The sequence below is a fragment of the Papaver somniferum genome, chromosome 6 (genome assembly GCF_003573695.1).
Source record: "Papaver somniferum cultivar HN1 chromosome 6, ASM357369v1, whole genome shotgun sequence".
Taxonomy (NCBI): domain Eukaryota; kingdom Viridiplantae; phylum Streptophyta; class Magnoliopsida; order Ranunculales; family Papaveraceae; genus Papaver; species Papaver somniferum.
This window is the reverse complement of record NC_039363.1, coordinates 6,405,367-6,419,572: the sequence shown is the minus strand read 5'-3', so window position 1 is coordinate 6,419,572 and position 14,206 is coordinate 6,405,367. Positions and strand designations below refer to the sequence as shown.

At 39.8% G+C, this 14,206-nt stretch overlaps 1 pseudogene; it reads left to right on the top strand.

Annotated features, from left to right (window-relative positions):
- The first annotated feature begins 13,755 nt into the window (after positions 1 to 13,755).
- On the top strand, positions 13,756 to 13,855 carry LOC113292062 (annotated as a pseudogene).
- The last annotated feature ends 351 nt before the right edge of the window (positions 13,856 to 14,206 follow it).

Genomic DNA, 14,206 nt, shown 5'->3' with positions numbered 1-14,206 from the left:
GAAAAGGCTCTAAAAAAGGCTTCAATCTCTGACCACTAACCTTTGAAGAACTAGTACCATCTGATGTCTCAATCTCAATAGCGCCATGAGGAAAAACAGTACGGACCACAAAAGGACCGGTCCACCGAGAGCGCAATTTCCCGGGGAATAGATGCAAACGAGTGTCATACAGAAGAACTTTTTGACCTGGAGAAAATGACTTCCGTAAAATATTCTTATCATTCACAAGTTTCATTTTGTTCTTATACTCCTTAGCATTATTGTATGCATCTCTACGAATCTCGTCCAATTCATTGAGCTGGAGCTTTCTGTGAGCTCCTGCCTTGTCAAGTGAAAAGTTTAACTGCTTAATAGCCCAATAGGCTCTATTCTCTAACTCAACAGGCAAGTGACATGCCTTTCCAAATACTAAACGGTAGGGTGACATTCCAATGGGTGTCTTAAACGCGGTACGGTAAGCCCATAAGGCATCAGTAAGCCTCGACGACCAATCTTTCCTATTAGGATTAACTGTTTTCTCTAAAATACGCTTAATTTCCCTATTAGAAACCTCTACCTGACCACTAGTCTGTGGGTGATACGAGGTAGCTACTTTGTGGGTAATACCATATTGTTTCATTAATAGAGCAAACAGTCTATTACAAAAGTGTGAACCCCCATCACTATTATAGATCGCGGTGTACCAAAACGTGTAAGTATATTCTATTTCAAAAACTTAATTACGACCCTATGGTCATTTGTTTTACACGGAACCGCCTCAACCCACTTAGACACATAGTCTACAACGACAAGTATGTAAAGATAACCTAAAGAATTAGGAAATGGATCCATAAAATAAATGCCCCACGCATCAAAGACCTCAATCACTAAAATAGGGTTCAAAGGCATCATATTTCTACGAGAAATGGTTCCTAACCTCTGGCAACGATCACAAGAAACACAGTGACTATATGAGTCTTTAAACAGTGAAGGCCAGTAAAATCCACACTGCAAAATCTTAGCAGCAGTCTTCTTAGCACTATAATGACCCCCACATGCATGTTCATGACAAAAGGATAGAATACTGGACTGGTCACTCTCAGGTACACATCTCCTAATAATCTGGTCGGGACAATACTTAAACAAATAAGGATCGTCTCAAAGGAAATGCTTAACCTCAGCTAAAAACCTAGAACGATCTTGTTTACCCCAATGTTGAGGGGTACGGCCAGTAACAAGATAATTCACTATATTTGCATACCAAGTGATGAGTGCTAAATATTGTATATATTTATCCCTTTTTTTTGGCATTTTAACTCATCTTTTGTGCAGTAATTCTACATTTTATCCCATATTCTGTATTTTCATTGTTTTCAAGAATAAATATTTTTATTAATTAATTTTGCATTTTTAGGTAGTAAATAAAGTTCGGATGAGTCGCGGAGCGAAAAGAGCAGAAAAGTAGTGAAAAGCCGGGAGAAATTACGCAAGGAAGCCGCGAAGAATGGTGCGCACAACCTCATTTTCTACACACAAAAGCGCTTCCGTCCTCAGCCATCAGATCATTTCTCAGAAGCATCCGACGGTCGCTCCTTGCTGAGCATCAAAATCTGATGTCTCTGCCAAGCACCACAGCGCTGAAATTCCAAGCCTTCAGATTAGATGGTAGTTGAATCCAACGGTCGCTCCCTTGCTGTGCATCAAAGTTTGATATCTCCGTCTAACACTACAACACCTAACTCCATCTGGCATCGTTGATTTTGTTGTATCATATAATCCAACGGTCGCTCATTGCTTGCCTCCGCATCACCGTCCGATCTACCAACCATCTTCGCATCTCCCAGCTCAGAGTCACAGAACATCAAAATTAGATACACCTGCCTTACACCCTAGTGACCGAGCCACCACCCACCTAACCAAACAACCCCTTCTCCCAACCAGTCGACCTTCCCTTCCACTCAACCCCTCTGCAGAGCCACCTCCTGCAACTGCCGCACCACCATCATCACCACCAACTCCACTGCCACCACCACACCTCCACTATCATCACCCTATCACCCAACAACAAAACCCCTCTCACCCCTAGCCCTCTAGTTCCCTAATTTCTCATTTTTTCACGCTTCTCTTCCTGAAACCCTAGGCGTGAAAAAATTGATAAATTAGGTAACCTAGAGTTGCAATTAGAGCATGGGAATGGAGTAGGAGCAATTACAAAGCATGGGTCGACGATTTCAAGCATCAATTTCAAAGAAATTAGGTAAACCTAATTTAACTGATTTTTGGGGAAGAACCCTAATTTTGTAATTTAGGGAAATTATGTTGTGGGTATAAATTGGGGCTATGGGTTGTGTTAGAAAGTATGTTTGGACTAGCCTACATCCAGGACTCTCATGTCCTGTTATATTTCAATTTTCAGTTTCTTGCTCATGTTAGTTGCCTCCTGTTATGCTCATTTCAGTTCATGTTGTGCTTAATAGTGTTTTCTGTTAATTGCTGTGCTCTTGTCATGGTTGTTATATTATGTTATATCCTGTTAATGTTCTGTTTAGTTTGTCTCCTGTTAATTGTATGTATCCAGTAATGTGTTAGAAGTTTGTATGTGTACATTGTTAGTTCAGGTTATGTTAACTGTATTGTAGTGCTTAAATGTCATAGAATTGATGATATCTACTTGAATGACTGCATCTGTGATCAGTTGTGCTGTAAGAAGACAACTGATTCTAGGGGTGAAAGAATGATGGTAGAATTCAGTGTGATACATGTTCAGTTAGATGGAGTAAACCTTGCTGCATAGTGTGAATTGAGTAGTGGGAAGAAACTAGTGCTCACTAGTGACAATGAGCAAGCTAGCTCTCTTCCCACTCTAAAAGAGTGCTTTAGTTCAGCTCCATGTTAGCTTAACCTTCTTCCCCTGCCTTAGGCTAATTGCCTTTGTCTCATTTTGTTTTGCTTTTGTGCATTGTTTTGTTTTCTGCTGTTTAGTTCTTTCATTGCTTTGCATTGTTTGTTTCCCCTGCTGCTATTTCTTTTCCTGTTGTGCACTTGCCTTGCTGTGCATTTTCATCTGCTGCACTGTTGCTGCACTGCTTGTGCAGTTGCTACTGCTGCTACCACTTCCATTGCAGCTGCTGCTGCTGTTTTCTTTTACTTCCTTTGATTGCTTGTACCCTCTGCTGCCCTGCAGCACTGCTGCTGTTTCTCCCTTGCTGTGCTGCTGCAGCTGCTGCTGCTGTGCCACTATTTGCTGCTGCTTCCTGCCAAGTCATGTTCAGTTGATTAACTCAAGAGCCCAATTCACAGTTGAACTGTTGAGCCCAAAGCTCAAATCAGTTCACTGAAACAAAGCTCAGCTTGCAAAGCTCAAGCCCAGTTAAGCCCAAAACCTAGTTCATTACCAAGCCCAGGTCACACTTCAGACTGAGACCCATTTCACTAAGGCTCAAAGCCCAGTTTAGGTTAAGGTTAAAGGCCCAATCCAAATCAACTGTGGGCTTAACCCAAAGCTCAATCAAAGGCCCAAAGCCAATTTGCACTTCAAAGACCAAACTGAACCCAAGCTCAGTTCCTTTTATTGAGAACAAACCCAATAGTACATTAAGCCCAACACTTCCAAAAGGCTTCTAAGCCCAAAGCAAATCTAGGAACCCAAATAGCTAAAACACTTCCGAAACACACCCGATCTCTGTGGATCGACCCGTACTTGCACGAGCTACAACTGACGACCGTGCACTTGCGGTATTACTGTAGGCCCGTTTCCATCGCATCATTTTTCTATACCCTTTCAAAGGCCTGCCAAGTTTTTGGCGCCGCTGCCGGGGATTGGTGCTGTGTTTTATTTGTGTTTTATTAGCTATTTTGTATTTCATTTCATAGCATTTGCATCTGCATCTGCTTCATTTCATTTGCTGTTGGACCTGCTGATTCTGAACCTGTTTTTCCTCTGCTGGGACGCCACCAAGGAAAAGAACCAAAACCCAACTGGGTTTTTGCAACAATATCAGAGCAGCTGGGCTGTGCTACAAAGGTAAGCCTAAACCCATTCCATTTAAGAGAACCCAACCTGTGGGCTTCCAATTTTTTATTGTGGGCTTGTAATAATTAACCCAATTTTTTTTGGGCTTTTTATTTTCCTATTTTGGGTTTGTAATAATTTATTTTTGGGCTTGTTGTTTAATTTGTGGGCTTGTATTTATTTTGTGTGGGCTTGTTTAAATTCTTTCATTGGACTTGTATGTTGGACTCTGGGTTTAAACCCAGCTGAGCTTATAACTGATTGTGGACTTGTAAGTGGACCTCGAAACCAAAGTTTTAAAACAAACGTCGGGCCTTAACCAACTGGGCCAAATTAAACTTTCAAAAATTAAAACTTGGATTTTCGTAGGCCGCAGCCTTCCTTCCATTTCATTAGAGGCTTGCACAGTGGGCTTGCTCCCATTTCAAAAACCAAATTTTATTTTCTTATTTTCTTAATTTTATTTTCTTAAAAAAAAAAAAAAAAAAAAAAATTTCTTTTGCTCCCATTTTAAACCAAACTTTTCTTTATAGCCCATCAAAACCAAAATTTTCCCAAAAATCCAAACCCTTTAAAAACCAAATTTTGGGCTTTGTAACATAGTTGCTTAGCTTTTTGAGTCACTCATGTCTGGATTTTGGTCTGCTCCTGGAGATGGAAATAAAACTCTTAGAGAACTTGCTTATGGACAAACTTCACGTTATGAACCTTCCACGGACCATGATGTCAATAGTCATAGGAATTATGGACATTTTCAAAGTCCCGAGCCGCAATACATGAACCCTGATGACTATTCATACATGCATCATTCATCGCAACGTGAAAATGAACATTTTGCTAATGCCTCACTCACCCAATCATCACTTATGGATCAAATAGAAGCTCGAATCGCAGCTTTAGAAATGCAATCACATGAAGAATCTGTCACATCTAATTTTCTTAGGCAACCTGAAATCTATGCATGTCCCGCATGTGGTAGTTTAGACCACCCTGTTGAGCATTGTCATATTTTGCATAATTTTAGGCCATCAAGAGAAAATCCAATGTATGAAATGCCCATGAATTGTGAGAATGGTAGTCATTGGGACCATAATCAATCCTTTGAGGATTGCGACCAATATTTTGTAGACCCTAATGACCATGCACACATGTACCATTCACCACAGTTTGAACATGAAGAATTTTGTACTCCCATGAATTTAGACTCCACCACAGAAGCTTTAAGACTATGTAAGCAAGACTATGATAGATCTACAGCACGAATTCATGCCCATTTAGATCAGATTTTGCTTCACAGACAAAAGGAGGAAATTCATGAGGAAATGTATGTTGTCCCTAATGAAGTGTCTAGTCCCATTCATGTAAATAATGTTGAATATGAACCTAATTTAGAGGAACATGAATCGACTAATGACACCACCACATTTAATACGGACCAATATGCATGCTACCATGATGATGATTATGATGATATGTTAGAAGAACATGAAAATATTGTGGAACCTGTTGGTTCAATAACATATGGCTTCTCGCCCTCGACCTTCATGAATGTTGTTCTTTCTAATACTCATTGTAATTCATATGATTTTGATATTGACATGGGATTCGTACAATTATTCTGTGAAGATGAGCATGACATAGGAATAGTTGAATCTTCTGTAGACACTAATATGCATGAAGATACATTTGATGTGTCTGATTCTCTACCTAGGTCACTTTGTGATATTTCTCCTGATTTGCCAATGCATGAGAATGAATTTATTGATGATGTTGATGATTCTGAGTGTGAACTTGCTAATTTGATTGATGATTGTGAGCATGATGTGACATGTGTAGATGATTTAGGAGATTTTGATTTGATTGATAATGATATGCCTATTCTCCTGCATGAGTCACAATCTGTTGGCCTTCCACCCAACCTAGATTTGGTTTGTACCCATATTGTAAAACCAATTTTTCTGAAAATTCCTAATCTAGGATTGGAACTGTGTGCTTCCCAAGTCCTCTTGGACTATTTTGCTTCAAAATATAACACTTTTAAAGAGCCACAGTTGGAAATTGCATGTTTGCCCGTCCCTAACACAGTTCATTTCGAGCTAGACCTTTTGCATGATGAACCCCCAAAACTGCGCGATTTTGTTTTCAAAACTATATCTTCTATAAAATCCAGGTTTGGGGGTAGCTCATTTTGTTTCACAGTTTCACTTGCGTTTCTTTCCTGTTATTATTGTGTGAAGCTGTTGAAATGTCTACACTTCGTCTTTTGGGTTGATCCTCAACTCTTTAGATTGTTAGTGTATGGTGAATATTTTTGTACATAATCCAGTAGATAAAATCTTAAAAAATCTTTTGTTCCTTTTGTATATATTTTGCTAATCCAATATCATCTCGGCTGAAATATGTTGGATTTTTGCCTTGAATAACGGAGTTTTAATTCTGCTTTTGCCGAAATCGGGTATTCTCTCTCCTTTTACTCTACTCAGCATGTCCCTTTCCATATATTGTTTTATAATTCTTTCCATGTTTTGAAACATTGAGGACAATGTTTAGTTTAGGTTTGGGGGTATAGAGTAGATGCCACGATAATATGCTATAATTAAAAAACGAACTCCTTCTTCTTTTTGAAAAAATTGAAAAATTCCAAAAAAGAATTAAAAAAAATCGAAATTCAAAAAAATTAAAAAATGAAAAAATCATAAAAATGGAGCTCATTTACCTTGAAATGCTGACTCTTGTGCAAATATGTATTTTTATTAGGAGTCTTAGTCTAGATATTTAGACACCCTGATTCTAGCACAATTCACATAGTGATAAGAAATTTGCACGCGCACGATCTACCAATACATGTATGGCCTCGATCTTCAAGGTGTTGGATAGGAAGTCACGATTGCCAATCACTTTAGAATACTGAACGAAACTGGACTAGCTTGTTCTTTGGTTGGTTGGGATAGAAGATGGAGGTTACATTAAGAAAGACAACCATCGAATTTAACTGGGTGCATCAAAAAGGGCTACCTCTTGCAAAGTGTCATGTAATTTTTGTTTCCTTTTGTATGTATCAAAAGTTTCTTGTTAAAAAAAAAAAAAAAAAAAAAAAAAAAAATCATATATATATAAAAAAAAAAATATCAGAAAAATACAAAAAAATCAAGTATTTATCAATTCCATCATCTCTTGTTCCAAAAATAAAAAGAGATTTGTCAATAAATAAGAGTCATGTAAAGAGTATTTTTGTTGTTTGTTGTAATAAGCAAGGAGGGTGTATGCCATTGATGTACAACGCGAGAAATTGTGAAATACCTCCAACTCATTCACAATTCTCGTAAAGTCCGGACAGCTAGCTAGATTTCGACCTCAGTTCTTAGCCTGAGAAACTATCTCTTGGTGATTAGTAGTCATGACTTCAGATCTTTCTTTACACATGTGTAGATACACTTTACACTCTTATCACATGTCCTTATTTGTTATCAGTGCTAGGATTGTGCCTTCGATAGCTAGATTGACATCTCCATTTTGCTGTGAGCTTAACTGTTTTGCACATGTCATTTGATGGAATCTGAGCTTATTTTTGTCCTTAGGTTTTGTAGGCACACCTCTGGTAAACCTTCACGAGACTTCAACTCGTCCACTAGGGACACTTAGTGGTTTAAAAGGCTTAGTGCATACGCTAAATGCATTCGAGAGACCAGCGACAGTGGTATAGTTAGGATTTCCTTAGTTTTGTTTTACTTGAGGACAAGTAAAATTCAGGTTTGGGGGTATTTGATGAGTGCCAAATATTGTATATATTTATCCCTTTTTGTTGGCATTTTAACTCATCTTTTGTGCAGTAATTCTACATTTTATCCCATATTCTGTATTTTCATTGTTTTCAAGAATAAATATTTTTATTAATTAATTTTGCATTTTTAGGTAGTAAATAAAGTTCGGATGAGTCGCGGAGCGAAAAGAGCAGAAAAGTAGTGAAAAGCCGGGAGAAATTACGCAAGGAAGCCGCGAAGAATGGTGCGCACAACCTCATTTTCTACACACAAAAGCGCCTCCGTCTCAGCCATCAGATCATTTCTCAGAAGCATCCGACGGTCGCTCCTTGCTGAGCATCAAAATCTGATGTCTCTGCCAAGCACCACAGCGCTGAAATTCCAAGCCTTCAGATTAGATGGTAGTTGAATCCAACGGTCGCTCCCTTGCTGTGCATCAAAGTTTGATATCTCCGCTAACACTACAACACCTAACTCCATCTGGCATCGTTGATTTTGTTGTATCATATAATCCAACGGTCGCTCATCGCTTGCCTCCGCATCACCGTCCGATCTACCAACCATCTTCGCATCTCGCAGCTCAGAGTCACAGAACATCAAAATTAGATACACCTGCCTTACACCCTAGTGACCGAGCCACCACCCACCTAACCAAACAACCCCTTCTCCCAACCAGTCGACCTTCCCTTCCACTCAACCCCTCTGCAGAGCCACCTCCTGCAACTGCCGCACCACCATCATCACCACCAACTCCACTTCCACCACACACCTCCACTATCATCACCCTATCACCCAACAACAAAACCCCTCTCACCCCTAGCCCTCTAGTTCCCTAATTTCTCATTTTTTCACGCTTCTCTTCCTGAAACCCTAGGCGTGAAAAAATTGATAAATTAGGTAACCTAGAGTTGCAATTAGAGCATGGGAATGGAGTAGGAGCAATTACAAAGCATGGGTCGACGATTTCAAGCATCAATTTCAAAGAAATTAGGTAAACCTAATTTAACTAATTTTTGGGGAAGAACCCTAATTTTGTAATTTAGGGAAAATGTTGTGGGTATAAATTGGGGCTATGGGTTGTGTTAGAAAGTATGTTTGGACTAGCCTACATCCAGGACTCTCATGTCCTGTTAAATTTCAATTTTCAGTTTCTTGCTCATGTTAGTTGCCTCCTGTTATGCTCATTTCAGTTCATGTGCTTAATAGTGTTTTTCTGTTAATTGCTGCTCTTGTCATGGTGTTATGTTATGTTATATCCTGTTAATGTTCTGTTTAGTTTGTCTCCTGTTAATTGTATGTATCCAGTAATGTGTTAGAAGTTTGTATGTGTACATTGTTAGTTCAGGTTATGTTAACTGTATTGTAGTGCTTAAATGTCATAGATGATATGATGATATCTACTTGAATGACTGCTCTGTGATCAGTTGTGCTGTAAGAAGACAACTGATTCTAGGGGTGAAAGAATGATGGTAGAATTCAGTGTGATACATGTTCAGTTAGATGGAGGTAAGTAAACCTTGCTGCATAGTGTGAATTGAGTAGTGGGAAGAAACTAGTGCTCACTAGTGACAATGAGCAAGCTAGCTCTCTTCCCACTCTAAAAGAGTGCTTTAGTTCAGCTCCATGTTAGCTTAACCTTCTTCCCCTGCCTTAGGCTAATTGCCTTTGTCTCATTTTGTTTTGCTTTTGTGCATTGTTTTGTTTTCTGCTGTTTAGTTCTTTCATTGCTTTGCATTGTTGTTTCCCCTGGCTATTTCTTTTCCTGTTGTGCACTTGCCTTGCTGTGCATTTTCATCTGCTGCACTGTTGCTGCACTGCTTGTGCAGTTGCTACTGCTGCTACCACTTCCATTGCAGCTGCTGCTGCTGTTTTCTTTTACTTCCTTTGATTGCTTGTACCCTCTGCTGCCCTGCAGCACTGCTGCTGTTTCTCCCTTGCTGTGCTGCTGCAGCTGCTGCTGCTGTGCCACTATTTGCTGCTGCTTCCTGCCAAGTCATGTTCAGTTGATTAACTCAAGAGCCCAATTCACAGTTGAACTGTTGAGCCCAAAGCTCAAATCAGTTCACTGAAACAAAGCCCAGCTTGCAAAGCTCAAGCCCAGTTAAGCCCAAAACCTAGTTCATTACCAAGCCCAGGTCACACTTCAGACTGAGACCCATTTCACTAAGGCTCAAAGCCCAGTTTAGGTTAAGGTTAAAGGCCCAATCCAAATCAACTGTGGGCTTAACCCAAAGCTCAATCAAAGGCCCAAAGCCAATTTGCACTTCAAAGACCAAACTGAACCCAAGCTCAGTTCCTTTTATTGAGAACAAACCCATAGTACATTAAGCCCAACACTTCCAAAAGGCTTCTAAGCCCAAAGCAAATCTAGGAACCCAAATAGCTAAAACACTTCCGAAACACACCCGATCTCTGTGGATCGACCCGTACTTGCACGAGCTACAACTGACGACCGTGCACTTGCGGTATTACTGTAGGCCCGTTTCCATCGCATCATTTTTCTATACCCTTTCAAAGGCCTGCCACCAAGGTGATTGGGAAACAGAGAAAAATTGTTCGTCAGGAAAGTTATCCTTTATAGGAAGGGCATCACTAGGGGAACTAACAACTAACCTGGATAAGTGGTCTTCTACTACATTTTCAGCACCCTTTTTGTCTCTAATGTCTGGAGAAAATTCTTGTAGAAATAGGATCCACCTAATCAATCTAGGTTTGGTGTCCTTCTTAGACAAAAGGTATTTCAAAGCAGCATGATCGGTATAGATTACGATCTTAGAACCCAATAGGTAGGATCTAAACTTATCCAAGGCAAACATGATGGCTAGCAGTTCCTTCTCGGTAGTTGTATAGTTCAATTGGGCATCATTCAGAGTTTTGCTATCATAGTAAATCACATGAAGTAATTTGTCTACTCGTTGACCTAACACAACGCCTATAGCATAATCTGAAGCATCACACATAATCTCAAAGGGTAGGTTCCAGTTGGGTGCCTGGACTATGGGAGCGGTAGTGAGTAAATTTTTAAGCTTCTCAAAAGCCTCTAAACAAGCATCATCAAAGACAAACTTAACATCTTTTGCAAGCAAATTGCAAAGAGGTCTATAAATCAAGCTAACATCCTTAATGAATCGACGGTAAAAACCTGCATGCCCTAGGAATGACCTAATGTCTTTTACGGTTTTTGGGACCTGTAAAGTCTTAATAAGGTCAACTTTGGCTTTGTCTACCTCTATACCCTTTGAAGAAATGATGTTCCCTATAACAATTCCTGATTTAACCATGAAATGGCATTTTTCCCAATTAAGCACTAAATTCTTTTCCTTACACCTAGTCAACACTAATGTCAAATGATGCAAGCACTCATCAAAAGATGAACCAAGCACTGAAAAATCATCCATAAAGACCTCTAAAAATCGTTCTACCATATCAGAAAATATGCTCATCATACAACGCTGAAAATTCGCAGGGGCATTACACAGCCCGAAAGGCATGCGTCTATATGCGAATGTACCAAAGGGACAGGTAAAAGTGGTTTTCTCTTGGTCTTCTGGGGCAATAACGATCTGATTATATCCGGAAAAGACATCTAAAAAGCAATAAAAACTATATCCAGCTAATCTCTCTAGCATTTGGTCGATAAAAGGAAGGGGAAAGTGATCCTTCCTTGTGACCTTGTTCAATTTCCTATAGTCGATACAGACACGCCATCGCGTGGTCACTCGGGTTGGGACTAACTCATTATCCTCATTCTGGACTACAATGATACCTAATTTCTTGGGAACAACCTGAACGGGGATGACCCACTTACTGTCTGAAATTAGGTAGATAATACCCGCATCCAACAACTTAAGCACCTCTTTTCAAACTACTTCTTTCATGTTAGGGTTCAGTCGACGTTGCATCTCCCTAGACGGTTTGGAGTCTTCCTCTAAATGAATCTGATGCATACAAACGGTAGGACTAATACCCTTAATGTCTGCTATAGACCACCCTAAAGCTTCCTTATTATCTTGAAGTACTTCTACTAGCCTACTTTCCTGATCACTATCCAAGTCGGCAGCAATAATCACAGGTAAAGTCTCAGATGGGCCTAAGAACACATACTTCAGGTTATCTGGTAGTGGTTTGAGGTCCAACTTAGGGGGCTCTTCTAAGGAAGGAACTGAGGTAGCCTCAGAAGCTGGTAATGGTGCGAACCTAGCTTTCCATCTATCAGTGTCTAACACAGGGGTAGAATCTAATAGAGCATTCAATTGTTCAATGGTACTATCATCGTCAAAATCTAAACCAAAACGGGATAGACAACTCTCTAATGGGTCTTCAGACAAGATGTTTGGTAATGACTCCTGAACTAAGAATTTTATCATATTCACCTCTTTAACACATGTGTCATCTAGCTCATAAGGTAGCTTACTGATATTAAAAATGTTCATTTCGATATTCATATTACCAAAGGATAAATTCATCACACCATTTCGACAGTTTATGATCGCATTAGACGTAGCAAAGAATGGGCGACCTAAAATCACCGGTATATGGTTCTCTGGGTCAGGGACAGGTTGGGTATCTATGACCACGAAATCCACTGGATAAATAAACTTGTCGACCTCAATAAGAACATCCTCGATAACACCTCGAGGAATTTTGACAGACCTATCAACTAACTGCAGTGTTATCTAAGTAGGTTTTATTTCACCAAGTCCTAGCTGTAAGTACACATGGTACGGCAGTAAGTTCACACTGGCTCCTAAGTCAAGTAAAGTTTTTTCTACCCGGTGTTTACCTATTGTACAAGCAATGGTTGGGGAACCTGGGTCTTTGTACTTTGGAGGGGTAGTGTTCTGAATGATTGAACTTACATGACTAGCTAAAAGGGATTTCTTATGGACGCTAAGTTTTCGCTTTCGCGTACACATATCCTTAAGGAACTTGGCATAAGCAGGAATTTGCCTAATTTCATCTAATAAAGGAAGGTTTATGGTAACTTGCTTAAAAACCTCCAATATGTCATTAAAGTTCGATTCCTTCTTTGTTGATGCTAATAGCTGGGGAAATGGGGCTCTAGGCACAGAATCAGACCTCTCAGGAACCGAATTGGCATCATCGGAAATTTTATCAGTCCCCTCAGTTAGTGGTCCTGAGGGGTGAACTACAGTATGTTCACTATCGGGCATGGTTACCTGATTGTCTACTACTCTACCACTCCTAAGGGTTCTAATAGCATTCAATTGATTCGATGGTTTTGCACCTACTTCATGAACTCCTCTAGGGTTGGGTAGTTGACTAGGGAGCCTTCCGTTATATCTCTCACTTAAGGTCTTAGCTATTTGGCCGACTTGAAGTTCTAGCTTAGCAAGGCTCTGAGCATTAGTTTGAAAGTTCTGCTTGGTTTCCTGTTGAAAACTAATTTGGCTCTGTGCTAACATATCCTGAGTTTTTGCTAACATCTTAATAGATTCCTCTAAGCTAGTCGTTTTTTTTCTGGGCCTGATGAATTCTTAGTGTAACCAAAACCTGGGGGAGCATTAGAATTACTAAACTGACCTTGACTCTGGCCCTTAGACCATGAAAGGTTCGGATGGTTTCTCCAACCAGGATTATAGGTTTCTGAATATGGGTCAAACTTCTGACGGTTATCATACCTAGTGTTATTATAGAGAGCATTGGCTTGCTCTTCATTATTCTGGCCTTCCCAAAAAGGCTCCAATCTACCACTAGTGTGACCCACTTCTAAAGCTTCTAACCTTTTCGCTATAGCAGCAATTTTGGCATCTGATTCAAAGCTTCCTTCTACCCTATTAACGTTTCCTCTGCCTAGAAGAATTGTTTTCTGGGGTACCCTATTGCTTTCCCTGTTGGGTCTTTTCGGCGATTTCATGCAAATATGTCATCGCATCATCAACTGTTTGGTTTTCAAACCCACCTGTACACATGGACTCTACTGTAGTTGTGGTGGGATAATCTAAACCCTCATAAAGGATCTGAACTAACCTAACCTTTTCTAAACCATGATGAGGACATTGGGCTAATAAATCATTGAACCTTTCCAAATACCTATACAAAGATTCTCCCTCCTGTTGTGTAAACGTGCAGATTTGCGTCCTAATAGACGAGGTTTTGTGCCTAGGGAAAAACTTGTTCAAAAAGGCAGATGTAAGTTGTTCATAGGTTTCAATTGATTCGGAAGCCAAACTATACACCACGACTTGGCTTTATCTTTTAAGGAAAAGGGGAATAACCTGAGTTTTAAAGCATCATCATCAAGGTTTCTAATTTTCAGGGTACTACAAATTTCCTCAAAGTCCCTAACATGGAAATAGGGGTTTTCTTTTTTTTCCTAAAAAGATTGGGAGCAACTGTAAGGTTCCAGGCTTAAGTTCATAATTTGCTTCAGTTTCAGGTAACCTGATACACGAGGGACGAGTAGTCCTAGTAGGATTCAACAAGGCTTTCA